Here is a 27,464-nt window from a genome sequence, read left to right as displayed (position 1 = left end):
AAATGGAACACTTAGAACTCATTGGATCTAGGTGATGCTCATAGGGGTAAAGCATCAGGACTTCCTGGGAGGTCACCCATCCTAGTACTACTCCAGCCTGAGCGTGCTTAACTATGGAGGAAACTAGTACTACTCTAGCCTGAGTGCACTTACCTACAGTGTTTTCTCCATAGTTAAGCGCACTCAGGTTGGAGTAGTACTGGGATGGGTGACCTCCTAAGAAGTCTTGGTGCTTCACACCTATGAGCATCACTCAGGTCCAATGACTGGTAAGTGTTCCATTTATTCTTATGAGAGATGGATTCATGGTGAATCACCACTCATGAAACATTGGTCAATGAGTTTGACTAAAAAATCACATAGTTAAATCTTGATAGGAATATCACAATTTGACTTGCTGTGGAAATTATCTCCTACTTATCAATTGATGAGATTAAGGGGATTTCTAATGAATGGTTCATAAGGCACAACACTTGGTGAAGGTTTTACAAATGGGGTTGCAAGCTTTGGGCTTAACCATGGAGGAAACTCCATAGTAAAGCATGCTTAGGCTAGAGTAGTACTGGGATGAGTGACCTCCTGGGAAGTTTCGATACTTCACCCCTATGAGCATCACCTAGATCCAATGAGTGCTAAGTGTTCCATTTATTCTCATGAGATATGGATTCATGTTGAATCACTACTCTTGAAACATTGGTCAATTAGTTTGACTCAAAAATCACATAGTTAAATCCTGATAGCAATATCACAATTTGACTTGCTGTGGAAATTATCTCCTACTTATCAATTGATGAGCTTAAGGGGATTTCTAATGAATATTTCATAAGGCACAACACTTGGTGAAGGTTTTGCAAATGGGTTTGCAAGCTTTGGGTTTAACCATGAAGGAAACTCCATAGTTAAGCACGCTCAGGTTGGAGTAGTACTGGGATGGGTGACCTCCCGGGAAGTCTCGATGCTTCACCCCTATGAGCATCATCTAGATCTAATGAGTGCTAAGTGTTTCATTTATTTTCATGAGATATGGATTCATTTTGAATCACTACTCATGAAACATGGGTCAATGAGTTTGACTCAAAGATGACATAGTTAAATCCTGATAGCAATATCACAATTTGACTTGCTGTGGAAATTATCCCCTACTTATGAATTGATGAGCTTAAGGGGCTTTCTAATGAATGGTTCATAAGGTACAAAACTTGGTGAAGGTTTTGCAAATGGGTTTGCAAGCTTTGGGTTTAACCATGGAGGAAACTCCATAGTTAAGCACACTCAGGTAGGAGTAGTACTGGAATGGGTGACCTCCCAAGAAGTCTCGGTGCTTCACTGCTGTGAGCATCACCTAGATCCAATGAGTGCTAAGTGTTCCATTTATTCTCATGAGAGATGGATTAATGTTGAATCACCACTCACGAAACATGGGTCAATGATTTTGATTCAAAAATCACATAGTTAAATCTTGATAGCAATATCACAAAGGACTCTTGGTAATTTGTAATTGGTATGCAATAGTGTCTTTAGACACTTGAGTTGTTTATGGATTTACATGCAAAAGCTATAAAGAAACAAATTGGCTTGTAGTTGTGCTGATAAATTATTGTATCATCTCTAACATTGATGTCAATGGGGGAGAGAGTGACATGAAAAACATACTATATAGTTCAATTGGGAACATGATAATGAAGAAGATGTATATTTGGTATTCTTGGAACTTAGATATTTTTCATCTATGTTTCCATCAATACCAAAGGGGGAGATTTTTATTATGAATGTTGATGCTATGAGGGAGCATTATAGAATATTGATATGATGACTATGTTTGTTATTGATGACAACATAGTAATAAATCTATAAAGACTGATAGAGTAGCAAACTATGATTTTGTGTGTTAAGAATAATATTTTATTTACCTATCTATGCGTAGTTACCAGTGCATACTACAATATGTCTATGTTGTAAAGGTATGTGTGCAAAATTGAATTTGCTAATGTAAAAAAGATATGGTTGATCTATAGAGAACTGTATGGAAAAAAAGTATTAGGAAAGAAATTTCTATTGTGCTATTTCTACAATTCATCAAAATTGTAGTGAAAGGTTGCGTAGTTAACTGGAGATAGTATACTAACTATTGATTATGTCAGAGAGTGCGCATGTATGGTAGTCACACGTGTGAAAATTTGTTTATAATTGTGAGCTGACAACATTAATTAAATGTGTATTCATTTAATTAATGTATTATAATTAAGTGGGAAGCCAACTCAAATATTTATTATTGTGCATGGTATAAAGGAAATATGTTTTCCATTTTAAAAATATTTTGAAAGTAGATAAGACTTTGGATTTTTGAGCAGTAGAGTAGAGTAACTTAGCAAGAAGTGTAAGTGACATTAAGAGTTATTGTTGCAAAGTATAGAGTTCTAGATCTAATTGCATGGTCTAAAGGAGAAGAAGTCTAATTTATAGGATAGAGGAAGAAGTAAAAGCTCATTTCACATCTATTCTTTTGAAAGGAATAGTACCAAGATCAATTGGACAGTGCGTTCATTGATTTGATCCTGAAGTTGTTTGGATAGTGCATTCAGCTACCTTCCACAACTCCTAATTGGGATTCAAAGTCTCCCAACAGGGATTCTTATGTGCTAAATGTTGTAATAGACTCATAACAAGGTCCACCCTCTAACAAGGAACATTCATATTAGTGCATCATCTTGTGGGCATCATTCCCACTGGGGTTTTCCCTCTAATCAAGGATTTCCCTAGTCAACTCATCTAGTGTAATTGTTTATGTGAATCTTTATAGTTGTTGTTTACTTTGGCTAAATGGTTAAGTTTTTTTAAAGAGACTAACTATTTTAATTATAGAATAACTGATTCACTGCCTCCCTCTTAGTTATCTTGGTGGACTATTGTTTCTAATAGATTCAATGCCTTCAAGTTTGTAATTATCAAAATTAGATAGCTCAAAAGTAGTGAGCCTACCTACCAAAGCTTCAAGTGATAGATCATTCCCTAGTATACATCTTAGTTCTTGAATTGTAAAAAATCTAATAGCATATATAGGTAGTAGTGTTCTTAAAACTTTTCTTAGCATAGTATCATCATCTATCTTATCAATAGCTTCTCTTATTGCATTAACAACTTCTTCTATCCTTGTAACATATTGGGCAATATTTTCATCTTCTTCCATTTTCATATCATGAAACTTACCTATGAGACTTTCAACTTTGGTTCTTAGAACATTTTCATCTCTTCCATAGATAGTGGTTAGGGCATCCCACATTTTCTTTGCACTATCAAGACCTTTGATATCATCAAATTCAATATAGCTTAAGGTAGAGGCAATCTCCAACATTTCTTGGTTATGTTCTTTCTTCTTTCTCATATCCTCAATAGTTGGGGCACCTATGGATTAACATGCTCAAAGGTAATGGTAGATTGTGCATCATCTCCAAGTCCTCCAAGGTGTAACTTCATTAGAATTTCTGATGCAAGAAATTTATCTCTATTAAGCTTGGGTACTTCTCTTTTTGACATCTTGATCTTTGTTCTTCTAGTACCTTCAAACTAGTCCTCTTAAGTAGATGGCTCTAATACCAATTTTAGGAGTACTTTAGAATAACTAAGAGGGTGGGGGGCTGGGGGTGAATCAATTATCGAATGTCCAAATGTATAAATAAAACTTTGCATAGCTTAGTGAACTCATAAAATATTTAACTTCATGCATACATCCATAATATTATGAAATCACTTAAAAACTTATAGGTTACTATTAAATCAACTTGCAAAAATGTAAACATGAAACATAATAGATTAATCAACACACTTGACGCAATGATTTATATGGAAACTCAATTTGGGAAAAACTCCCAGTAACATGCTACTATTTTTTCACTCTTCTGAAGTTATGCCTTGTGAAAGGCCAACCCTATTAAAGGTTACACTACACACTATTAAATGTGACCCTATTAAAGGATTTCAATCACACTGGTAGGAGTAAGCCTTGTTAGAGAACTTTAGACCATTCACTTGGAATGTCACCTAGTTAAAGGATTTATAAATGACTGTTAGGTTAATCTTAATCCAAAGGATTTACCCTAGACTGATACAATTATTAGAGAGTAATAGTAAGGCTTGATCTAATAACAACTTAAAACTTCATTTACAAATTACAAATCACTATTTTAGTCCTCTATTTTGCTTGGCTTTGACTCACTATAGCTTTGGTAGCTTATTCACCCTTCAAGCATTCATATTCTTAAGCCTTCTTACTTAACATGCCATTGCAAACTCTTCTCTTAGGTTATTTGATGAAGAAAAATTGTTGTCTGCTTGACATTTTTAGGTTCTTGCACACATGAAAAACTTGCTTCATGATCAGCCATTCTCATTAATAGGAAATTAAGATCTTTTTCCACTCATTCTCCATCATCTAATTTAGGGTTAGAATGGATTGGGTAGGATACAATGAATCTTCCCCACATTCCATATCTCTTCTAAAAACTTCTCCTTGAATCCTCTTTGAATTTGCCTAAAATTAGTTTACCTTGAATTTTGTACCACTAGCTAATCATCCTTATCTTCCATCTGGTTCACAAAATTCAAGAAAACAAACTTGTCAGCTCAAATCTATCAAATTGATGATCTTTTAAATAATGCAACAACTTGACATTATCTAGCTTCTAATGCTCATACTGCATTGCTTGAAATCCTCTATGAAATTACTTGACACAATCTAAAGTTTACTAGTGCTCAACATCAACAATACTTTACTTAGCATCCACTATTCTACTCGACATACACTAGAATAAGAATTTACTTAGCTCCAACCAATTTTTTGCTTGGCTTGCATTGACCTTTTTCAGCACCTACTATGGACTCGCTTAAGCTTGGTAGAAAAACTTTGTGTAACTTGTTCTTCTAAACTTTCTTAGTGTAACTAGCCTTTGTAATCTTAAGTAGATTATCAATACATCATGTTATCACTATCTTAAATGATTCTTGTACTCCTTTACATAATCATACTTCAACCTTTCCTCTAGGTTCTATTGTTACATCTTTTGATCAAATCCTCTTCATCAATCAACTAAGTGATAGTACTTAAATCATATAGGAAATTGTCTTACCATCAAATAGTAGGTTTGACATCAGTGACAAACTAATGATTGAAGCATATTGGTCATACTTGTATGTTATTTATAATCTCCCTCTTTGATTAGCTTGTTCAATCTATTCTCAATAGTGTTGAAGTTGAGAATTGGCATTAGAGACTGTACACCACATCCTAAAGATTATTTAGAGGTAAGTCAAACTACATTGTTCAAAGAATTAAGAGAGAATTGTCCAAGATTGTATATATCACAAAGGGATTTTGAATCCTTGAAGTCATTTTATTGTTTTCCACTTAAGATTTGAAATACATGTTGTTACAAATACCATGTAAATTTTCCTATGCACCATGAATTATTACACTCCATCCATTCTACTTTTCATAGTGATGAAATGTTGGAGAATTGCGGTTCTAGTGGGAATTCAAAATTGTCAAGAGATTTGCTAGATCAATTTTCATGTCTTAGAGTTGATGGTTGTTTCTTTTATAGAAATGCCTTCTTAAATAAGAAGTGTTTAAAATGTGTTGGCTTATGCAAGTATGAAACATGTTTCCATGAGGGGTGTGAACAATATCTTGGGAGGACAATAGAAAGAAAATGGTACATGAAATGGTGAAATATAGATTGAAAAATGGAGGTGAGGGCTCTAGATGTGAATTGGTTGCAAAAGAGACCAATGTGGCTAGTTTTATTTCAAATTTCAAGATGAATCTTTTCTACAAGTATGCAAGGCGTAATCATAGGTATCAGTGGTTGGATCAACAATTTAGAATGTGTAAGGAGACCTTTTCCATTGGCACTATTATATCAATTGTTGACTTTGCAAAGATCTACACATTACAACCCCAAAATGAGACATAATCTCAATATTACAACTCCATTTAGGTTGCTATTTTTGTCCACATAACATATAAGCATGTCCCTAATAGTGTAGAAGATAATCAAAATTTTATTAGAGAATACCATTATTACATGAGTGATGATAGATCTCACTCTCATGAGTTTGTGCAACATTGTTTCAAGAATTATTTTAATTTCTTACAAAAGCATGACATTGCTATGGATAGACATATCATTTGGTCAGATAATTACATAGGTCAATTCAAGAATGCTCATATGTTTTATTTATCATGTAGGATACACATAGAGATGAGGGTTATTCATATTTGGAATTTTTTGAGACTACCATGGGAAAGGGGAACATGATGGAGTAGGGGCATGTGTGAAGAGAGCTTTAGTTAAGGAGAAATTGAAGATTTTAGGAGTAGAGCTTCTTGATCCTTGTAGCATTTTTGATTGGTGTAGTTTTGATCTTGGGGATATTTTGTCAAAATTGAAGTATCTCCAAAACTCCAATAATTAGCATCATGTTAAAGTTCTCAAAATTTTGGATCCAACACAATTTGAACAAGCAAAAATGGAGTCCATATGCAAAAGTTATGGCCAATCAAAGTTTGGTCAAATAGGTATAGAGGTTGTCAAAAAGGAAAAAAATAATCATCTCAAAAGTGATCAACAATGGATTTCAAATTTAAGATCTCGTTGAGAGCTTTCCAACAGTGTTCATGTCGTCAAAAATAGAGCTCATATGTGAAAGATATGTCCAATCGAAGCTTGAGATAATTTAAATAAAAAAATGAAAAAATAAAAATAAAAAATAAAATAAATATATATTATCAGCGGCACTAGGGTTTTAACCCACGGCCATTGGCCTCCAAAGTTTGGACAGTGGCCATTACACCAACATTCATCCTTGACTTAGTTATGCGGTAGTTAATATTTAAAGTTAGAAAGCCCCTGAGTTCTGTTAGAACTGCCGCCCATGGGGGTTGAACCCCTGACCTAGCATGTAGTAAAATATAGTGACACCATTACACCATGCATTCTATTTGATTTTTATAAGACAAATTTGGTATTTATCTTATAGCAGACAACCGAGCCCCTATAGGTAAATTGTTATTTTGTTATTAAACAAACCCCTAAATTGTGATGTAATGCCAAATTTATAAATTGGCAAGGGGTTAATTGGAAAATGCATTTTGTTAATAGGCCTATAATTAAATATTATGGTTTTGGCCTATTTTAAGAAAATATTTTGTATAAAAAGAGGGCTTAGGGGCCTTTTCAAGGCATGGAAATAGTTTTGAATAGCCAGATGATGAGAAGGAGACTATGATTTTGGAGATGTGGTGATTATTCCTGCACATTGGAGAATATTTCTGCATGTGCTTGAAGGGAATTTTTTTTCAAATCACTTGTAATTGATTTCTTGGAGTTAATCAGATCAGTTGGCCTATTGGAGCTGGACCTGAAGATGTAGTCCATATCTGATGAACTCCAAAATCAAATGTGTTGTCTCTCTATCTCTCTTCCCTACTTCTATCATTTTATTCTGTGTTGTTCTCTTATTTGCAATTACGTCAATTTTTTGTATTAAAGCTTTAAAATTAACTTTATGTAATTGGTTAGCATTCTTTGTAATAGTCCTAGATCCTAGAAATTAGATCAAGTTTAGCATTATCAAAGCGGGGAACTCTTGATTCAAAAGTACACATGTTATTTTGGTTGGATGAGGAAGGGTCCATAAATAATAGATCAGATTGTGCTACTATTAGAGATTCATCAAAAATGCATTCATTCCAAAGCTCTAATTCTAGTACATGGACCATTTGGACATGACAACTAGCTTAATTTTTTCCTAGTTTTTTTTAGTGTGATTGGGATCACTGTGAGTCAAGTAAGTGGGTGGACACATGGGATCTACATTATCTTACTCCATTTTATATCATACCCTCTATTAGAAATTATGACATGGAAAGTTGAATTGAGCATAACCATCTATCAGATCTTCTTTAGCCAAGACATGTCTTTGCATTGGTTGCACCATAGGGGAATGATGAGAAATTAGATTATTGGTTAGCATGTTGTGTAAAAGGTAAAAAAAAGCTTACACAACTAATTATAAATGATGATGGATTCACATATCCTATTGGTTCAATTGTTGTTGCTAGAACATGGCTACAGATATACATGCTTAGAAGGAATGGAATTCCCACATTCAAAGACTATCAGAAGCACAAAAATACTCTCATATATTCACATCTTATTATAGAAATAAATGTGAAGTTGTTCAAGCATCAAGGAAGACCAAAAGTAAAAGAACTTCTTATTAATGATGATTATGAAGCCCTATTGGAGATCCTAAAGTAGAGAGGACCCTGCAAGAACACTCAACTAGGTAAATTTACTTCTTATGTTGATAGTGATTTGACCAATGATTATCTTGTTTAATATGATTATTTACTAATATTTTGTATGATATTGGAATGTAGGTACATCATGAAGAGTATCCATGTATGAAGACAAAAACTAAACAAGGAGCAAAATGAAGAAAAATCTATTCTATTTTTGATAGTTCAATTTTTGACACTATAATTTTTGTTAGTTATTTATTGATATAATAATGATTAAATAGTTGAGATATTGTAAATGTAAACTTGTTGATTTAATGTAAGCAACAAGGATTTTTTTACTTAGTGTAATTATTGTGGAGGGACCTAAAAAATAATGCTTTTACTTAATACTAACAACAAACTTGCACTATTCCCAATTCCAAAAAATTCAATGAGCTATATGTTAGTTAACAATTTGTCTTCCTTAATATACTAGTTTGTACCTTGACTCTTTATTTTACCTATGGCTTACAAAAAACACAAAGTTAACAATAGAATGGGTTGATGCAGTAATCTATTCAAAGACCCCTGAATTGAAAGGTACAACTCCCTTATAAGTGCAATATATGCAATGAGTTTTTTATTTTATTTTCAAGGGGAGCATGCTCTTATCCCAAGAGAAGAAGAGGCACAAATCAAGTTTCTTACAACTTTAAACAACTCAAGAAAGAAAAAAAGGGAACAACTCACTCATTGCAATCTACTTAAAATGACAATGCAGGATGGTAAGAAACATGTAGCAATAGCTAGAATGTCAGGAAGAGAAGAAAAGACCATGAAATAGGTAATTTATAGATTACAAAAATGAGTAGATTCTTTGATAATACCAAGAATATCTATTCACTAACCACTTCAGTGATCAGTTTCTAACTTCCTAATGCAATGAAATGGCTAAAGACATCAATCAACATAAATAATAGAGGACATGTTTATGGTGAAGACAATAAAAAACACCACTCATTAAATAAAGGGAATACAACCAAGTTCATTCACACTTATTCAATTTTAGCATTCACATTCATTCCATTGATTCCTCTTAAACTAAATGAATAGAAAAATCTAATATGACCTCAGAGTTTCACATAGTAGTCATAGATATAGGGTTTTCCCAAAGTAAAATTTTCCAATCTCATTAACTTCTTGAAAGATTATATATATAAGCATTCTCAAAATGGCTAGTTACATTGGATGGCTACCTTTCAGAGCATCTCTAAATAGAAAAATATTAATAGAACAAGCTTCAATCATTTTCCTATTATAGAGATTAACAAAACACCAAGAGTGGTTGCAAAAAGAAAGAAGAGAGAAAAGAATGACAGATGTCAAAGACACTTATGTCTTGTTCGAGGTAACTGATTTAGCTTTATATTCTTTCACAACATCCATTACATTTTTCACCTCTTTGGTATTTGGAATGATAATATTGTTAGCCTGGACCATCCAATAGTCATGCATGTCTATTAACTCATCTATTTTGGCCATCCTAGATTTATACTTCTCTATTTTTTTAATGATGACCACATATGCTATTGAGAGCTCTTGAATTTTAGACACTTGGAAATTGAGAGGGTCAATGGCCTCATCAAAAAATGTCAAGAACTTTGACCTCATTCTCTCAATATCCACAAGCTTACCATTGTTGGATATGAAAGACTCTATGTGCAATATTTTCAATTTGCAAAAGCATTTGTTGATAGTTTTTTGCACCAAGTTGCATACCTCTCCTAGCTTATTTGTAGACCTCATGAAGATTTCTATAACAAATTCAAAATATTTTTTCCAATGAGACAATAGCTTCGTACTTTCCTTTAGGATCCCATGAGTTATTCCTGTAGAAGGGTTAATTGCTCTATCAATCTATCAGTCACTATTTATATAGTCTTCTTATGGTTCGAGGTTACCTCTTTGAGCTTGTGTGTATCCAACTCTAAGTTTCACAAATTTCCCACCAATAGGTTACCTTGGATCTTCGATCGGTCTATCCATGCCCTTCCAACCTACTAGAATTTCCTTTCATGTTGTAACTTTGTCAACAAGTTCTTGTTTTCTTCTTCTTTCACATCAAATTTATTGAGGGGCATGCTTCCAAGGGTAGAATTGATACATTCAACTAGTTCCTTGTTTATAGCCTTTAACACTTATTTCTCAACTCTAAACTCTTCCAGCTAGTCCTTTATTTTCTCATTAGTATATTTCTAAATGTTTACCATGGAATCATGAATAGGGATACAAGGATCTAGTGTTCTGATTTGGAAATCATCTTTTGAAAGCTCATGAAATCTACTATCCTTTTGTGGCTAAGTGATTTTAATTAGCATGTAACTGGTGGATGCATCTATAGCCAATGTTGTGATTGTCTTTTGCTTCTTTTTATTCTTAGATAGTTGAGAAGAGGTGACTTGTGTAACCAACTCCTTTGATGAAGTAGCATCCTCATATCTCCTCTTCTATCTATCAATAGTCTCCTCAAGCATTGACTCCATAGATAGTATATTGATAGTTGACTACAAGGTAGTGGGGTTGAATAACTTCCTTGGCATAAAAGGATTTGTGTTATCCTAGGAAGCAATAGGGAAATAAACTACCTTAGTTACTGAAAGGGTTAAGGTATCTCCTTGTTGGGATACATCTTTCTCCTAACCATCAATAGTATTTGTGTCACCACCCAAACTAATGACTTGAATGGGGGAGGAAGGCATAGCCATTGATTTTTCTTGCTCCTTCCCCTTATCTTTGTCATTTTTCTTTTCTCCAACATTTCTAGTGCATAGAAGAGAACCACTTCTACATGTAGGAGTAACTAACACATTCTTCTCTAGAGGTTAATATCCTCCTTGTCTAATAGATTGCGCAAAACTTGTAGCACTTAAAGTAGTGGTTGTGGTGCTTGATGCTACAGCAAACAGAGTGGCCCCAAATGAAACCCCCCTTGTGGAACCACTACTAGTTAGAAACAATAGTCCACCAAGATAACTGAGAGGGGGGAGAGTGAATTAGTTATCAAATAATTAAAACATTTATCTTCTTTAAAAAAACTTAACCATTAAACCTAAGTAAACAACAATCATACAAAGATGCACATAGACAATCACACTAGATATGGTGACTAGGGAAACCCTTGATCAGAGTGAAAACCTCAGTGGGAATGATGCCCACAAGATGATGTACTAATATAAATATTCCTTGTTAGAGGATGGAACCTATTAGTAGATTCCAACCCTATTAGGAGTTGTGGTATAATGTATACGAGAACAACTCACTCCCTAAACATGCAATTTCAACTACAAGCAGAATTCACTACTCAAACAAGTAATTTGTAGGTATCTTCTTCTTTCCTCTATCCTGTATACCAGACCAATCACTGTCATACCTTGTAGACTAGGTCATGAACCATGAATCTAAATAAAAAACCTCAGATCACTTAGAAAAACCTCAACAATGAAGGTTCCTTCACTTCCACATTGCTATGCTCAACTTTACATTTTGCATTATCTATTGCTTATCATTAATCATTCAATCATATCAGCACATATCTTTGATATAAATATTCCTTGTACTAATATAAATATTCTTTGTTGGAGGATGGACCTTGTTAGCAGATTCCAACCCTCTTAGGAGTTGTAGTATAATGTATGCAAGAAGAGTCCACTCCCCAAACATGGAATTTTAACCACAAGAAGAACTCACTGCTCAAAAAAGTAATTTTTAGGTATTTCTTCTTTCCTCTATCCTATCAACTAGACCAATCACTGTTATACCTTGTAGACCAGGTCATGAACTATGGATCCAAATACCAAACCATGTATCACTCAATAAAACCTCAGCAATGAAGGTTCCTTCACTTCACACTGCTCTACTCAACTTTTCATTCTACACTATCTACTACTTATCATCAATCATTCAATCATATCAGCACATAGCTTTGATAGCATGATAACAAAAAATGTCCTTGCTTTATATTGAGTCCATAAATTTTTTCCCTAAGTTAGCTATTAGTCCTTCTCAATTAATTATTATAGGACCACATTAAGAACACATTACACTTAGTGATAACCTTAATCTTCCATCTTCAACTTGAATAACTTTCCATACACAAAATATTATCATGAGTGAGCTTAGCCATGTCATTCTCAAAATGTCTTCTCCATGTCCTCAATGTCAATCCTCAAGATATCAACTCTACTAAGAGATATAACAAGTTCACTAGAACATGCCTCTATAAACTCTATCTTAGAACAGATATCACCAATACTTACACAACTTCTTCTAAACTTATCCTTTCTACTTCTAACATTAACTTCATATATCAAATACTTAAAAGCATCTTCCATAACCTTGGGTAGTTATCATAATCATCTAGCCATCTGTACCAATTTAATCTTTTCACTGTTCTTCTGTCAAATACCATAGAAGACATCAAACACGCTATGTTGACATTAATGACAAACTTAGTCATGAATGTAACATATCATCAACATTTATGCTTCCAACTAGTCTTCCAATAATCTCTCCAATATTCCAACAATCTCCCCCTTTGGCATTGATGGAAACATATATGAAAACCTTCTAGTTCCAACAATACCAACACAAGACTGTTAGTCTTCAATTCCTCTTCATCAATCATACTACCCCATTGATATAGCTCAATGTTCTTTATACCAAATTTTCATTCTATATACTATGCTTATGCCAAACATCTTCCTTAGCATGCTACCAAACTTCTCAACTTAGTATAATGTTTTTCATACCAAACTTCTCCCCCATAGATATCAATGTCAAAGGTTTCTACAACCAACATTTTTACACCAAATTCAAAAAAAAATTGATACTTACTCAGCTCAAGTGTCAAAAGAAACTTTTCAAAAAAAAATCAACAAGAGTCCTAGATGACTCTATCCATCATACATACTCCCCCATATAGGAAGCATCAACATCTTGTCCAAACAAAAAATGGTGCTCTATTACCTTAGACTAATGCACTCTTGCATCTACTACTCTGATATAGGAAGGGGCATAACCCTAACCATACCTCAAAAATACTCAATAGTCTCTTTGGGAAGAGGCTTAGTGAATATATCTACTATTGGTGCTCAAAATTGTAGCCTTGATTTTTCAAATTTTGAGAAAATCAAGCCCTTTGAATGCCCATAAATGAGATTGTACCTGGCTATACCTTTGAGGCCCCTAAGGTGTTTAATGTTTCTAACACCCTACATTCAGCCTGTCTAAGTGTTTCATGAAGTTAAATTGCCATTCCGAGCCATTTTGTGAAGTCTCATTTTGAGCAAGTTTCAAATCTGCATTTTACCCAAGTGTCAAATAGCAATAGGAGGTTGTGTTTGCTATTGAATATCTTGCACCCAGAATTGCATCATGACATACCACTTTGGGAGTGTCTACTATCCATACCCGAGAACCTATGTTTCGGATTTTGAGTTGTTTTGAGTTCATTTGCCTAGGTTTTGAATCCCTCAAAGTTGGTTAGTTACTGTTTTCATGCTTTCGCAATTAATTCTCAATTCTGGGAAGCCCTGTTTGACTTGTAATAACTTTTGACTAGTTGTTTGAAATGCTAAATTTCCTTTTGCATTACATTATAGACATCAAAGACTTGTTATGATTCAATTTTTTGCTCATGATGAATCTATTTGATTAGTTTTCAAATGCAATTCCAAATTCAATTTCTATCTTTTTACTAGCGTCAACAAGTGTAGATTGATTGGAACTGTTGTTTGTGATGTCATAACCTAAAATTTGGGATAGGTGAAATTGAATGGATTGTCCCACTATGTAGTCCTCTAAAAATACTTTAAGTGTGCCAATTTTTCAGCATTGACGAATCCATTTGCACACTTTTCCAAGTCAATTCCATTCACAAAAAAAAAAATTTCTGTCAGTGTTTCCAGTTTGCAAAATCCAAGTAACCTACTTTGACCTCTCACCATTTGCGCCCTATTATTCATCATGAGCCCAAACCATAGATCCATAATCACCTTGTGACATTGAACTAATGCCCTAGTTTTCATGCCCCTATGTGTTAGTTTACCCAGTTCTCAAAGCCGATTCTAAACAAAGTTTAATTTTTTCTCACATGTTTTTATGCAGGTAATTATGAGAGGTCAAATTTGAGAGCAAATATCTTTTGACCCAAAATTTATCACGAGACAAGATTCAAATGGGTGCAAGAGTGTGGAGCAGAGATTTAGTGTGCCAATTTTTAGAGCCCAATTAGGTGATTTGGTTAGTTTTTAAGGCCAGTCAAAGGACCCTCTAGCATTAAATCAACAATTTACAAATAAGTGATAAAGTGAGTTTTAATTGATGGTTCAGTGATTGAATTGGATTCTAGTCAGTTTGAGAAGGTCAGTGGATTAGTTTTGCAATTTAGTCAATTGGAAATGAATTTTTTTTTAGTCAAACCCATTTTGGGGGTTTGACTAAACTGCAACAGATTGCTAAGAAGGTTGTGGAGAGAAAAATGAACATAATGTGACCTCTTTTCCAATAGGTGTCAAAGGCTTTGATACTTTACAAGGGAGACCTCCAAGACTTATCACACACAATGACTTTCTTGAAAAGTTTGGCAAGTTTGGAATTCCATTTTAACTCAAGTGAGATGGGAGAAAATGTGTCAAGTACATGAGCAGTTGGTTGCAGTTGGATTATTGATTACAAAGGACTATTCATATTGCCTCTCCTTGCTTAGACTACCAGGCTAATAAAAGAAAATTTGCACTAAATTTAAGATAGAAAGAACTCATTTGCACATGTTAAAAAAATAGAGTACATTGATAAAGAAGATGTCAAAGCATAAGAAGCAGTCAACGACAAGGAATACTCATTAACAAATTAAAGCACCCAATGTCAGAGGTTCCATGTTGAGCAAAGAGGTGGCCTATGTAAGACACCCCATGTAGTGGTTGAAGGTTGTGTTAATCTTTAGAAAACAGCGTATAAAGAAAGAATAGGGGCAACCAAAACAAACCATGTGCTCCCAAGTCCATTCACCATAATGGCTGGGCAGATTTTTGCATGAAGGAGAAAAAAATTTAATGTTTAAGTCCTTTGTCAAATCAAATAGGACCCAAGCCTATGTGTTTAAACATTTGCCATTTTTTTATAAAACTTTTCTTTCCAACTCCCAGCTGCCCACATGGAAGCTAGGCATCTAGCAATAAAATGAAGCCCATGCATTTCAAACAACAAAGGAGCACACAGGGGCCTGTGGATAAAGCTCACACATTTGCAAAGGAGAGAAGAACACTTCAAAAAAGGGGAACCAAAGAGGAGTCCACTATTTTAAAAGAAGAAGCCATTGACCAGAAAGTCTCCATACAATAATAAAATGAACACTCAATGCATGCAAAGATAAACCACACTTTCAAGAAGAAAATACAAAATCAGAGCTTCAGGCCAGTTTCAAAGGAAAATCAACCAATATAATAGGGAAAACTAATGAATGAGGCAGAACATGTGAAAAGAGAGCTTGCACATTGCAAAAGATAAGAATAACTCTAATGTATAATGAGGAAGCCAACTTAAGAGAAGTCCATGCGGCATATAAAAGGTGAATAAGGGAGGTGTTAAAAGAAGTAGTAGGCAGGTCATTGTAAAAAGCACCCATTTGAAGGTAGATTAAAGATGTCCAACTAATGAAAGGGCAGTGAACAACACTTCACGCCAAAGACTAGAGGCCACAAAGAGAAATCAATGCAATCTAAAAGGGGAAATCAATAGGGTTGCAAGTTTGTTGATGGGGATATCATGTAAGAACGAGGTTCAGATTGAGCATAGATGTCCATTTACAAGATAAATAGATAGATCAGATATCTGTAGATACAAATAGGTATTAGATATCCATATGTGTGTTTTTGATTCATAGATTTACCCAATGGTTAAGGCACTAATCAGTTATAGGATCATTAGGTCTTACTGCTCCATATCTAAGGTTTTTTTGAATTCAACATTATTAATCAAAAGCCTTTTCCCTACCATGTTGAAGAGCTATAATTTTTTTTCCCTCACTCAGGTTATGAACTTCATTGTTTTGCATTTAACTACTGTAGATATATGTTATTAGGAGATATAACGGTTTTCATCTACTTAATAGATTCATAGATATGTTTTGCACTGGTATAGTATCAATTGAATTTGAGGTCTACCCACCTAGGTCTAGCAGAGCTTGAAGTGAAGAAGGAGTTATGCCTTAAAGTTGGCCCAAGACTGCAGTTAGGTGTATCTGTCATAGGAATTTTCTAGCCTTAGATACATTCATTTGGTTTCTTGGTCATTTTCAAAATTGTTAAATTTGGAGCCAACAAAATGGCAACTCTATTGGGGAGTCTATGAAGTAATTCACTATTAAAAGGACAAGAATATTTGGTATACGTTGAATATTTTAGGTCCTATTCTTAGTTAGGTTTTTGCCCATCTGAGTCACCAACAAAATGGTGACTTTGTTGGGGATTTGTATTAAATCTGAATGAAAAGAAGGATTTTCTATAGTAGTAGGGTTGTGAGGTTTTTTTCATATCCTTGTTAAATTTTGTGATCCCCAATCAAGCTTTATTCATGGACAACAATATGTTGTGAAATTGGATGAAAATTGTGTGCCATGACTCTTATAGGTCTATCTTCAATCAACTCAGTTTGCAAGTGTTGTTGAGAAAGTTTAGAGCCAAGAATTGATTTATGAAGTGTGTTTTCTTTTCAAGATGACAATTTCTCATACATTGAAGGTCTAGTTCAAATTTGTCAAGTAACTATTAGATTATGGTGACTAATCAGGAAAGTACTGTTCATACTTCATAAAAAATTTTGGGCCATGGCCAATGTTGTAGCTGACATATGGCCAACATGTTGTAACCCTAAAATGGCATAAAATACTTGTATAAAAGGGTTTAGGGTTAGGTATTTTTCATTATGTTGTGATGCAAAATTGGTTCTTGAGGCGGTATTGAGCTGTAAGGGATTACGAATTGTAATCATATTGTAATCACTGGATTGTAATAAGATTGGACTTGTTGTTTGGTGGACATAGCCCATGGTTTGGGTGAACCACATTAAATCTTGGTGTCTTGTGTTCATTTCTATGTAATCTATTATTTTTTGTTATTGGTTATATTTTCATATAGTTTTTATTTCTATAAATGGTTTTATCCTAACAGTAACAAATTATATTTTATTTCTCACATGAGTGAGTGGCAACTCTCAAATCTCTATAATGGTTTGTTCCTAGTTGATTCCATTCCAAAATTTTGAAGGATTTTTAGTTGTATGAGAAGATCTAAAGTTTTTGATAGTTTCTTGGAAAGAAATTTTAAATTCTTGATAAGTTTTAAAGTGCTATTTGCAATCTGCTATTATAAGAAATTGAAGTGTAAAAAGTGAATCATAGCAGTGATCCCTTTATCCTCTTGAATGGAGGTTATGACTCTACAAAGTTTGATCAGTGGTGTAAAAGATTTTCTATCTTGCACCTATGCAAAATCAACAAATTAGGGTTTAGCATCAGCACTTGAGGTATTTTGGTTTTCATATTTTTTTTCATCGAAGTCAAAAGTTGTTAAAAGGGTTGCTTCTATTGAGTGATTTTTAGCACTAGAGAGAAGAGGTAGAAGTTTTACTTTCTAATGGAGTTAAATTTCAGATTTGAGATTAGTTTGGCAAATTCTAAGAGTTTAGAAATTGTGAATAATAACATTGCTATGTTGAATACAATGATCTACAAAAGGATTGTCAATCTTATAAGAATTGAGGTAGGAAGTACCCAAGGTTTAAGTGCCAAAAAATTTTATTTAAGGGTTAAATTAGTAATCAACAAGATGCCTTTTCATTATAAACCTAAGGAATCTTCCCTTCCTAGTATTTTCCTTGATGTTCCAGTACTCGATTTAGTCAATTAGCCAGCACCTATAAGATTAAAAAGAATTTTGCAAATTGAAAGATTCATTGAGGAGATGGAAAGTGGTGATTATAGATTTCATGTTATATCTCTAAATGATAATGAGTGTGTTGAAAGCCAAGGTAGCAATGAATATAATGAATCTGTATATCAAGGTGATTTGTCTTCTAAGTATGAAGAGAAGGATTCAAATGGTAATGAATCGGGTAATAGCAACTACCATGAAGAAGATGGATATAAAAGAGAAAACAAATTTTTTAATAGTAAATATGAAGTTGAAGAAAGTTGTAACAATAATAGATCTAGTGATTTCCATGATAAGAAAGAATGTCATAATAATGTTGATTATCTAGATTGTTATACCAATGATCTTGCTGTTGTAAATTCTTCATGCCATCTAGATGATAATCATAGTTGGGAGAAGATTTGTGAGGTAGTCTTCTTGAGCCCTAATGAAATTTCAGATTTGTTGGCTTGTGATTTTGAAAAGAATGTAAGTACTTCTAAGGATCTTCATATTTTTCATCATAATGTTTCTTCATTCAGTCAAGTTACTACCCCAAAGTTTGATGTAGAAAGAGATGTGGAATCCAAAAAATCCTTATTAGATTTTGGAGGTTTAGATGATAGTACCTCAAGTGTCTTTGCACATGATGATTTGTTGGATGCGAAAGATGTTAATGAAGGGAAGCATAATGCTGTTTTAAATTCTTCCTGTGTAGATCTTGCATAAATTTTTTTTGATGTTTCATGTGATGAAAGGGAAAATAGTGAAGGTTTTCAGTTCGATTATAGATTTTCTTTATATGATGATAAGTCTTGTAAAGATAAGTTCAAGGTTTATTTCGACATTCAATTAGATGAAGAAAATGATTATATTCAGCATAGTTTACATCAACACTTTTAGAATGAGTTTTCATGCTTGGTAACTAATCAATTGTTTTAGTGAAAGATGAATCTAATTTAGTGAATGATATGACTGCAAGTAGGAAACAATTAGATTTCAAATACTCTTTGTAGCCGAAGAGACAAGGTGAGTTGCAAGTTTTTGGTATATGCAACTTGATCAATTGTGTAGAATATGAAGTTTTTGTGTTTCTGATCAGCATGCATGAATCATTATTGGATTTTGATTCCCAATTCAGTTTGTGTAGTCATGAGCATGTTGATTTTTTTTCTCATAGTGAGCATGAAAATTAAATAGTCTTTGAATTTTATAAGCAGTATGAGAATGATGATAATTTCATTTTTCCAAGTGATATGATCCAAGATGCTAATCTGATTGGTAAAATTGAGAAAGATAATTCCAACTTACCTCAGAGAGATGTAAACGAGAATCAATTTTTTGATAGATGTAAGAAGTTTTGAAAAATTTTTGATGGCCCAGGGCCATTTTTTGTACATAATCTTAGTGGTAGTTTCCTGTTTTCAATAAAATTGTTCAAGAGAAGTTTTGAAGTTTTGGCAATGGTATGCTTCTTCTAGAGATCTAAATCCTTGCCATGCCCATAAGGGACATGCATCCCTAGAGAGAGCCACTGTTGGCGCTCAAAATTGTACCCTCAATTTTGAAAATTTTGAGAAAATCAAGCCCTTTGAATGCCTATAAATGAGATTGTACCTAGCTATACCTTTGAGGCCCCTAAGGTATTTAATGTTTCTAACACCCTACATTCAGCTTGTCTAAGTGTTTCATGAAGTTAAATCACCATTCTGAGCCATTTCGTGAAGTCTCATTTTGAGCAAGTGTTAAATCTACATTTTACCCTGTGTGAAGTTGTGTTTGGTATCGAATATCTTGCACCTAGAATTGTGTCATGACTTGCCACTTTTGGAGTGTCTACTTTCCATACCTAAGAACCTATGTTTTAGATTTTGAGTTTTTTCGAGTCCATTTGCCTAGATTTTGAATCCCTCAAAGTTGGTCAATTACTGTTTTCATGCTTTTGCAATTAATTCTCAATTTTGGGAAGCCCTATTTGACCTGTAATAACTTTCGACTGGTTGACTGAGATGCTAAATTTCCTTTTTTGTTACATTGTAGACATTAGAGACTTGTTATGTTTCAAGTTTTTTCTCACGATGAATCTATTTGATTAGTTTTCAAACCCGATTCCAAACACAATTTCTATCTTTTTACTGGTGTCAGCAAATGCACATTGATTGGAATCCCTATTTGTGATGTCATAACCTAAAATTTGTGATAGGTGAAATCGAATGGATTGTACCACTGTGATGTCCTCTTAAAATACTTTAAGTGTGTTAAGTTTTGAAGTCTTGATAAATCAATTTGCACACTTTCCTAGGTTAATTCCATTTGCAAAAAATATTTTTTGTCAGTGTTTCTAGTTTGCAAAATCCAAGTAACCTAATTTGACCTCTCAACATTTAAGCCTTGTTATTCGTCATGAGTGCAAATCATAGATCCATACTCACCTCATGATAGTGAACCAATGCCCTCATTTTCGTGGCCCCATGTGTCAGTTTACCTAGTTTTTAAATCCAATTCTGAACTTAGTTTATTATTTGCTAACATGTTTTTATGTAGGTACTTTTGAGAGGTCAACTTTGATAGTGAATATCTTTTGATGCCAAATTTTTCATGAGACAAGATTCAACTAGGTGCAAGAGTGTGGAGTAGAGACTCAATGTGCCAATTTTTAGAGCTCGATTAGGTGATTTGGTTAGCTTTTAAGGCCAGTCAAAGGACCCTTTGGCATTAAATTGGCAGTTTGCAAATAAGTGATAAAGTGAGTTTTAATTGATGGTTCAGTGACTGAATTGGATTTAAGTTAGTTTGAGAAGTTTAGTGGATTATTTTTGTAGTTTAGTCATTTGGGAACAAAATTTTTTTTAGTCAAACCCATTTTGGGGGTCTGACTAATCTACAATAGATTACTAGGAAGGTTGTGGAGAGAAAAATGAACATAATGTGACTTCTTTTCCAAGAGGTGTCAAAGTCTTTGATACTTTACAGGGGAGACCTAAAAGACTTATCAAACATAATGACTTTATTGAAAAGTTTGGCAAGTTTGGACTTCCACTTTAACTCAATTGAGATGGGAGAAAATGTGTCAAGTAAATGAGCGGTTGGCTATAGTTGGATTATTGATTGCAAAGGACTGTTCATATTGCCTCTCCTTACTTAGACTACTTGGCTATTAAAAGACAATTTGCACTGAAGTTAAGATGAAAAAAATTCATTTAAAAATATTTTTAAAAATAGAGTACATTGATAAAGAAGATGTCAAAACATAAGAAGCCGTCAATGACAAGGAATCGTTGTTAGCAGATTAAAGCACCCCACGTCAAAGGTTCCACATTGAGAAAAGGGGTGGCCTATGTAAGACAACCCACATAGTAGTTGAAGGCTATGTTAATCTTAAGAAGCCACTATATAAAGAAAGAATAGGGGCAACCCAAACAAGCCATGTGGTCCAAGTCCATTCACCATTATGGCTAGGCAGATTTTTGCATGAATGAGAAAACATGTTAATGTTTAAGTCATTCATCAAATAAAATAGTATCCAAGCCAATGTGTTTAAAATTTTTTTATTCTTTTAAAAACTTTTCTTTCCAACTCCCAGCTACCCACATGGAACCTGGGCGTCTAGCAATAAAATGAAGTCCACACATTTCAAACAACAAAGGAGCACATAGGGGCTTGTGAATAAAGCTCATGCCTTTGCAAAGGAGGGAGGAAAACTCCAAAATAGGGGAACTAAAGATGATTCCACTATTTTAAAAGAAGAAGCCACTGACCACAAAGTCTCCATAAGAGAATAAAATGAACACTCAACACATGCAAAGATAAACCACTCTTTCAAGAAGAAAATACCAAATCAGAGCTTCACGCCAGTTTCAAAGGAAAATCCACCTATAGAATAGGGAAAACTAAAGAATGAGGTAGATCACATGGAAAGAGAGCTTGCACATTGCAAAAGGAAAGAAGAAATCCAATGCATAATGAGGAAGCCAACTTAAGAGAAATCCATGCGACATATAAAAGGTGAACAGGGGAGGCGTTAAAAGGAGTGGTCAGAAGGTCATTGTAAAAAGAATCCCACACTGCATCTAAAGGTAGATTAAAGGCATCTAGCTAATGAAAGGGTAGTGAATGACACTTCATGCCAAAGACCAGAGGCAACAAAGAGAAATCAATGCAATCTAAAAGGGGAAATCAATAGGGTTGAAAGTTTGCTGATGGGGATATCATGTTAGAATGAGGTTTAGATTGAGCATAGATGTCCATTTACAAGTTATATGGATAGATCATATATCTGAAGATACAAATAGGTATTAGATATCCATATGTGTGTTTTTGATTCATAGATTTTTCCAATGGTTAAGGCACTGATTAGTTATAGGATCATTAGGTCTTATTGCTGCATATCTAAAGTTTTGTTGAATTCAACATTATTAATAAAAATCCTTTTCCCTACCATGTTGAAGAGCTATAATTGTTTTTCCCTCACTTAGCTTATGAACTTCATTGTTTTGCATTTAACTATTGTTGATATATGTTATTTCATAAGTTATTAGCAGATATAAGGGTTTTCATCTGCTTAATAGATTGAGGGATATGTTTTTCACTAGTATGGTATCAACTGAATCCGAGGTGTACCTACCTAGGTCTAATAGAGCTTGAAGCATAGAGGGAGTTATGCCTTAAAGTTGGCCCAAGATTGTAGTTAGGTGTATTTATCATAAGAATTTTCTAGCCTTAGATACATTCATTTGGTTTCTTGGTCATTCTAAAAACTATTAAATTAGGACCCAACAAAATGGCAACTCTACTAGGGAGTCTGTGAAGTAATTCACTATTAAAAGGACAAGAATCTTTGGTATATGTTGAATATTTTAAGTCCTATTCTCAATTGGGTTTTTTCCCATCCAAGTCACCAACAAAATGGCGACTTTACTGGGGATTTGTATTGAATTTCAATAATAGAAAAAACTTTAGTATTTAAAGAAGATTCAATACAACAAGAAGGATTTGCTATAGAAGTAGGTTTGTGAGGTGTTTTTCATGTCCTTGCTGAATTTTGTGATCCCTCGTCAAGCTTAATTCATGGACAACAATATGTTGTGAAATTGGATGAAAATTGTGTGCTATGACTGTTATAGGTCTATCATCAATCAATTCAGTTTGCAAGTGTTGTTGAGAAAGTTTAGAGTCAAGAGTTGATTTATGAAGTGTGTTTTCTTTTCAAGATGATAATGATCTACAAGTTTCTCATACATTGAAGGTCTGGTTCAGATTTGTCAAGTAACAAATTCTGTTTTATTTCTCGCATGAGTGAGTGGGGACTCTCAAATCTCTGTACCAATATCTTCCTAGTTGATTCCATTACAAAATTTTGAAGGATTTTCAGTTGTATGGGCATATTTGAAGTTTTTGATAGTTTCTTGGAAAGGAATTTTAAATTCTTGATAAGTTTTAAAGTGCTATTTGCAATCTACTAATATAAGAAATTGAAGTGTAAAAAGTGAATCACATCAGTGATCTCTTTATCATCTTGAAAGGAGGTGGCACCTCTGCAAAGTTTGATTAGTGGTGTAAAGGCTTTTAGTCTTGCACCTATGTCAAATAAGTAGATCAAGGTTTAGCATCAGCACTTGAGGCATTTTGGTTTTCATGTTTTCTTTTCATTGAAGTCAAAAGTTGTTAAAAGGGTTACCTCTATTAAGTGATTTTCAGCTCTAGAGAGAAGAGGTAGAAGTTTTACTTTCTGATGGAGTCAGATTTTAAATCTGAGATTAGTTTGCCAAATTCTGAGAGTTTAGAAATTGTGAATAATAACATTGCTATTTTGAATACAATGATCTACAAAAGGGTTGTCAATCTTATAAGAATTGAGGTAGGAAGTACCCATGGTTTAAGTGCTAAACAATGTTATTTAAGGCTTAAATCAGTAATCAACAAGATGGATTTTCATTATAGACCTAAGGAATCTTCCTTGCCTAGTATTTTCCTTGATGTTCTAGTACTCGATTCAATCAATTTGCCAGCACCTATAAGATTACAAAGAATTTTACAAATTGAAAGATTCATTGAGGAGATGGAAAGTGGTGATTATAGATTTCATGTTATATCTCCTAATGATAATGAGTGTGTTGAAAGCCAAGGTAGCAATGAATATAATGAATCTGTATATCAAGGTGATTTTTCCTCTAAGTATGAAGAGAAGGATTCAAATGGTAATGAATCAAGTAATAGCAACTAGCATGAAGAAGATGGATATAAAAGAGAAAATAAATTTTGTCACAGTAAATATGAAGTTGAAGAAAGTTGTAACAACAGTAGATCTAGTGATTGCCATGATATGAAATAATGTTGTAATAATGCTAATTTTCCATATTGTTATACTAATGATCTTGTTGTTGTAAATTATTCGTGCCATATGGATGATAATCATAGCGGGGAGAAGAATTGTGAGGCAGTCTTCTTGAGCCTCGATGAAATTTCAGATTTTTTGGCTCGTAATTTTGAAAAGAATGTATGTACATTTAAGGATCTTCATATTTTCCATGATAATATTTCTTCATTCAATCAAGTTACTTCCCCAAAGTTTGATGTAGAAAGAGATGTGGAATCTGAACAATCCTCATTAGATTTTGGAGGTGTAGATGATAGTATGTCAAATGTCTTTGCACATGATTATTTGCTAGATGCGAAAGATGTTAATCAAGCGAAGGATAATGCTGTTTTAAATTCTTCTTGTGTTGATCTTACAAAAAAATATTTTGATGTTTCATGTGATGAAAGGGAAAATAGTGAAGGTTCTCAGTCTGATTATAGATTTTCTTTATATGCTGATAAGTCTTGTAAAGATAAGTTCAAGGTTTATTCTAACATTTAGTTAGATGAAGAAAATGATTGTGATCAGCATAGTTTATGCCAACACTTTCAGAATGAGTTTTCATGCTTGGTAACTAATCAATTGTTTGAAGAATGTGAAGAGGTTTCAGTGAAAGATGAATCTAATTTAGTGAATGATATGACTACAAGTAGGCAACAATTAGATTTCAAATACTCTTTGCAGCTAGAGACACAATTTGAGCTGCAAGTTTTTAGTACATGCAACTTGATGAATGGTGTAGAATATGAAGTTTTTGTGTTTCTGATCAGCATGCATGAATCATTATTGGATTTTGATTCTCAGTTTAGTTTGTGTAGTCATGAGCATGAATCCAAGATGCTAATCTGATTGGTAAATTTGAGAAAGATAATTCTAGCTTACCTCAGAGAGATGTAAATGAGAATCAGGTTTTTGACAGAGGTAAGAAGTTTTGAAAAAAATTCGGTGGCCCTGGGCCATTGTTTGTACATAATCTTAGTGGTAGTTTTCTATTTTCAATAAGGCTATTCAAGAGAAGTTCTGAAGTTTTGGGAATGGTCTGCTTCTTTCAAAGATTTGAATCCTTGCCTTCCCCACAAGGGACATGCATCCCCAGATAGAGCTACTATTGGCACTCAAAATTGTAGCCCTAATTTTTCAAATTTTGAGAAAATCAAGCCCTTTGAATGCCCATAAATGAAATTGTACCTGACTATATCTTTGAGGCCCCTAAGGTGTTTAATGTTTCTAACACCCTACATTCAGCTTGTCTAAATGTTTCATGAAGTTAAATTGCCATTCTGAGCCATTTCATGATGTATTGTTTTGAGCAAGTGTCAAATCTAGATTTTACCCTAAGTGTCAAACAACGACAGAGGGTTGTGTTTGCTATTGAATATATTGCACCTAGAATTGTTTCATGACCTACCACTTTAGGTGTGCTTAATATCCGTACCTAAGAAACTATGTTTCAAATTTTGAGTTGTTTCAAGTCTGTTTGCCTTGGTTTTGAATCCCTCAAAGTTGGTCAGTTACTATTTTCATGCTTTTGCAATTAATTCTAAATTCTGGGAAGCCCTATTTGACTTGTAATAACTTTTGACCAATTGAATGAAATGCTAAATTTCCTTTTGCATTACATTATAGATGTTAGAGAATTTTTATGTTTCAAGTTTTTTCTCATGACTAATCCTTTTGATTAGTTTTGAAATGCGATTCCAAATACAATTTCTATCTTTTTACTGGTGTTAGCAAGTGCAGATTGATTGGAACCCCTGTTCGTGATCTCATAACCTTAAATATGTGATAGGTGAAATCAAATGGATTGTACCATTGTGTTGTCCTATAAAAATACATTAAGTGCACCAGTTTTTAAGTCTTGAAAAATCCATTTGCACACTTTCCTAGGTCAATTCCATTCGCAAAAAATGTTTTGTCAGTGTTTCCAATTTGCAAAATCCAAGTAACCTACTTTGACCTCTTGCCATTTGTGCCCTATTATTTTTCATGAGACCAAATCACAGATCCATACTCACCTCATGATAGTGAACCAATGCCCTAGTTTTCATGCCCCCATGTGTTAGTTTACCTAGTTTTCAAAGCTGATTCAAAACCTAGTTTATTGTTTTCTGACATGTTTTTATTCAAGTAATTCTATGAGGTCAAATTTGATAGTGAATATCTTTTGATCCCAAATTTTTCATGAGATGAGATTTGACTAGGTGCAAGAATATAGAGTAGAGATTCAGTGTGCCAATTTTCAAAGCCCAATTAGGTGATTTGGTCAGTTTTTAAGGCAAGTCAAAGGACCCTCTGGCATTAAATTGGTAGTTTGCAAATAAGTGATAAAGTGAGTTTTAATTGATGGTTCAGTGATTGAATTGGATTCTAGTTAGTTCAAGAAGGTCAATGAAGAAGTTTTGCAATTCAGTCATTTTGAAATGAATTTTTTTTTTAGTCAGACCCATTTTGGGGGTCTACCTAATCTGCAACAGATTGCTAATAAGGTTGTGGAGAGAAAAATGAACATAATGTGACTTCTTTTCCAAGAGGTGTCAAAGTCTTTGATACTTTACAGGGAAGACCTGCATGACTTATCAAACACAATGACTTTCTTGAAAAGTTTGGCAAGTTTGGACTTCCATTTTAACTCAAGTGAGATAGGAGAAAATGTGTCAAGTACATGAGTGGTTGGCTATAATTGGATTATTGATTGCAAAGGAGTACTCATATTGCCTCTCCTTTCTTAGACTACTAGGCTATTAAAAGAGAATTTGAATTGAAGTTAAGATAGAAAAAACTCATTTGAAAATATTTTTAAAAATAGAGTACATTGATAAAGAAGATGTGAAAGCATAAGAAGTAGTCAATGGCAAGG

This window comes from Cupressus sempervirens, chromosome 6 (assembly GCF_028749045.1).
Source record: "Cupressus sempervirens isolate cs-2001-9-10 chromosome 6, ASM2874904v1, whole genome shotgun sequence".
Lineage (NCBI taxonomy): Eukaryota > Viridiplantae > Streptophyta > Pinopsida > Cupressales > Cupressaceae > Cupressus > Cupressus sempervirens.
The sequence above is the reverse complement of the archived record's forward strand: the minus strand, read 5'-3'. Positions refer to the sequence as shown.